Source organism: Nestor notabilis, unplaced genomic scaffold (genome assembly GCF_000696875.1).
Source record: "Nestor notabilis isolate BGI_N333 unplaced genomic scaffold, ASM69687v1 scaffold23277, whole genome shotgun sequence".
Taxonomy (NCBI): Eukaryota; Metazoa; Chordata; class Aves; order Psittaciformes; family Psittacidae; genus Nestor; species Nestor notabilis.
In genome coordinates, this window is record NW_009937264.1 from 36180 (window position 1) to 40630 (window position 4451).

Consider the following 4451-nt stretch of genomic DNA (forward strand, 5'->3'; position numbering starts at 1 on the left):
TTGCATTTAAAATACCTGCTTCAGCTCAGCATCCTGATGTAGGTCAGCTTTCACTTCTTCATATTTTTATGTTGACCTGTTTGTGTGTGTGAGTTTAGTTCTCATCCGTGTGCTGCTTGCTGGTTAGTATGCTGGTATGCCAGGAGGCATGACATGGCAATGACATATGCTTAAAATTTCTGATAAGGAACATGTTCAAAAGATAGTGTCAAGTATTACCTCCCTCCCTGGCCCAAAATGTTAAAGTATTTCTAGGGAGATATAGTCAATGCATTACCAACATTCAGTGGGTACGGTTTAGTTAAATTAGGGCATCCTCTAGGAAACCCCTGTCACCTTGTTCTCATCCTGATCAGAAATCACAAGTGCATAGAACCATAGAACGGTTTGGGTTGGAAGGGACCTAAAGAGCTTCTAGTTCCAACCCCCTGCCATGAGCAGGAACGCAGTAATAATTCCCAGATAAAATGACAGGCTTTGCAGATGCAGGCTGGGGGAGTGGAGCAGCAGGGATGCTAAAGCTGTTTGGTGAACCACCCAGAAGGAATTCACTACTGCTGGCAGGTTGTCAGGAAAGGTAGAAGGACTTGGGGAAACACTTTAACTTTCTGGCACTGGGTATAGGACACCTCCTAATGCGTTTTCACTAATGAATGTTTTAGCCTACTATTTTACAGCCTCATGAGGCAGGAACCGAGAGGGCACGTCAAAAGGATTGGTGCCCAAAATGTGGTTCTGTTTAAATCAATGACTAAGTCATTACCACAATGAAGAAGGGCCCTGTCTGTTCCACAAATAATTAAGCAGCAGTAACAATCTTTTACAAGTATGGGACACTGAAGAACACGAACACCCCCCAAAACTTGACTGTGGTACATGTAAAATGAGTTATTTCAGCGTTTGACTGTTTTCAGGGCTAGTTCAGGGATGCACAAGAGTGAATGCTGCTTTGCACATCAGAAACAAGTACACCTCCTAACCTGCAAGCATGTGCCTGGCTGTGATGCAAAGTAACAGTGACCGTGCAAATAAGTAGCCACAAAACTGCACTGTTGTCCAGACCATGGGGAAAATCTGAGCTGGAAAAATACAAGTACCAGTACCAGCAATACTGTGTCCAAAATGCAGACAAGCACACAGGCGATTAATATTGGAGAATCCAGGGCAACACCCATTTAAATAAAGCATGATAAAACCCAAGACATTAAACTTGAATGAATAAACTCTGATGACTGAACAGTGTGTTTTAACAGGTTTCTTTCTTTGCTCCCTTCCCTCTGCTGGTGCTGTTCGTGGAAGAAGTAACATAATGCAGTTACTTACTTCAGGCTGATGAAATGGAGACAGAGATCCTGTGAGACTTCCAGGCAGAGGCTACATATGCAAGCTACCCTCAAATCAGAGATGGTGGCAATCCAGGAGTTGCTGTCTGTTGGCTATTCTCTCCTGTTCAAAGGTTATCAGTTACACAAGACGGGGGGGGTGGGGGGTACAGTGCAATAGATAAGATATGTGACAAAGGATAAGCAACCCCAGCAGATCACCACCCTGCCTCGGCGGCAAGGAGTCTGCCCAAATCACTTGTGACTGCCTCTGAACAAACACTCCTCCTGCAAACCCAGTCTTAAATGCTTGTCTTAAATGTTTGTCAGAAGAGCTAATCTCCTGGACTAAAATGCTCACACCTTGCAAGCATAAAACAAACAAACAAGGGAGATTTAGGTTAGACATAATGAAGAAATTCTTTACTGTGAGGATGGTGAGACACCGGCACAGGTTGGCCAGAGAAGCTCTGGCTGCCCCATCCCTGGCGGTGTTCAAGGCCAGGTTGGACACAGGGGCTTTGAGCAACCTGGTCTAGTGGAAGGTGTCCCTGCCCATGGCAGAGGGGTTGGAACTACATGATCTTAAGGTTCTTTCCAACCCAAGCCATTCGTGATTCTATGATTCTGTATGCAGGATGTGAATTAATTCAGCTATTTGTAAATACCTAGTCAGCCTGTAACTACAAACCTGTAATGGGCACAATTTCTAGTGCTGCTGGCTTCAGCAGCAGCACAGGATGACTGCTGTCTGCTTTGGAAGGTGACAAGTGAGCTTTAACCTTAGTAAAAAACAAGATTTTTTTCAACCAAATGGAGAAGAGCAGAGGGGGAAGGGATGCCAGGTAAAACCCCTTCCCTGTGACAGAAACAGAGAGGTACAGGCACCCTTGCTCCTTGAGGAGGGTGATTTTTGACCCCTCCCCACCGCTCAGCTGCAATAAAGGCACTGGTGGAAGAGGTGTGTATTTGCTGTTGTACGCTCAGTATTAGTCACCATCTACATTCTTTTATAACACCTACCTCAGAAAACCAGGGGAAAATAAGAGGTGTTGTTTCCTAACCTTGTTAGATGTTGCAAGTGACAAGTTTCTCAACACTGAGCTGCGAAGTGCTGCAGAAATTGCTGACTGCCCAAAGACAACTCAAGTCAGTGCCTCTTGTGTTTGTGGCAGCTTTTGAGGCCACATCGCATCTTGGTTTGCAGTGGGGGCTCTCCCTCACCCAGAGCAGCCTCAGCTTCACTGCGGTTTTCTATGAATCACACAGGCTGGAGGCGAAACTGACGAGCGCTCAGGCTCTGCAGGGTGGGTGATGGCCGCAAGGGTTGTCCTGTCCTGCTGGGGAGCTTGCCAGGCACAGGCCAGGCACCTGGGGGGGGGATGTTTTCATGTTGAACGTGTCTTTCTCCTCTCCTGCTTCCTTGCCTCTGTATCCACACAGCAGCAGCAGCTGGTGCAGGACCAGTGCTAAGTATCCCAGCTGCCTGGCTACACACAGAACATGTCCCCTCCTGTCCGCAGCATGTCCCCAGCATCTGCTCTCAAACTGCCACTGCAAGGCCCCAAACCAGTGTGGCCCTATTAATGCCCGAGAGCCCTCCAGCCACGGGAAGAGTCCAGGCTGGGGGTCCCAGCCTGCTCCCACCCTGCAGCTACCAGCTGAGAGCCATCAGTGGGGTGGCCATGCTGAGGGGGACAGTGCAGTCATGCAGATGCCCTTATGCCACAGGCCCAGCTTTGATGTGCAGTGGTTTTTGGGCACACTGCACTGTTACATCTCTGGCCGAGGCTCACTAGAGCCCTGGGCAGGGCCTGCCTCTAACAACCCTGATTGACAGAGACTCTTGTTTCATCCTGAAAGGCAAATTCTCCTCCTTCCTCCAACCTTTTTCTAACCCTTCACCTGAATCTCATCTGCTCACTGCAGTCGAACAGCATCAATCAGAGCAGTCGAGAGCAATATGAAAACAATCCAGGGGGCATGTTTAATGTTTTCAGGTATACCTGGGGCAAGGTGGCTGAAGAGAGGCTTGCCTGGCCTGAGTAACACCAGCTAACACACAGGAAATTATATGCACACTTATCAGTAGAGTTTTCAAAAGTTTATTAATAAAACTGATTTTATTCAACCCCTTGAAGGAACAACAACTAACACTTGTTAACAGCTCAGCCTGAGGAGGCTGTGGGTTTTATTGAAGTATCTATGCATGTAAATATGTGTGTGTGTGTAATATATCTATATACATCAAAGCATTCAGAAGATGCAGTTCTTCTGTATCCTGTGTCTGCCTCCAGCAGTGGTAGAGGGAGAGCACAAGTGAGGACACAGTCACTGATACACAGTTTGGGGTATTGGGACATGTCAAGGACTGACAACGGGGTCAGCCCTGTGTGACTGCTTCACCGAGGTGGCTGTGAAGGACTGACCCTTGACTGCCAACATCCTTATGCGAGTCGTCAAGGCTTTGCTCCGGAGGATGGAGGCACAAGAGGGGTTTGCTTCCTCCTAAGAACACAGCCCTGTGCTAACCCCCCTACTCCTCCCACCTCAAAAAAGCCTGGAGAGGGGAATGTCAGCCTATCTTCTGAGTTTGGTCCCATCACTTTGAACTTGATGGAATTACAGGAAGCAAAACCCTGGCTCCTGGGAGGAAGTTTATCCAGCGAGTTATATAAACAGACTATATAAACATAAACACATACAAAGGCACAACCATCTTACAAATAAATAAATAACTGCCTTTGCTCCAGTTACATGCTAGCAGCAACGAGTCTAAGCTCTCATAGCCCACTGCCACGGAACAAACCTCACAACGAAGCAAGCTCACCCACTATAGACGCTTTGCCCCGGTGTATACATGACATAACAATGTGGCACCTCCCTAGCGCTCTGTGCCACAGCCACAACCATCGCCAAGTCCTCTAGGCCAGTTTGAAGCACTTAATACTTGTCAGCGAGGATGCCCTCCTGCTGCCGGAGGGGGTCTCCTGTCCCACTGCCCTCAGCCGGCAGCGGGGACAGTGCGGTTCACTCCTTGCTCTCACACTGCAGCTGACCGCCCTGGGCTGGGCAGGTACACACCTGGTCTCCCCGGGCAGTGGTGGTGCCGGAGGCCACTGCCATCTC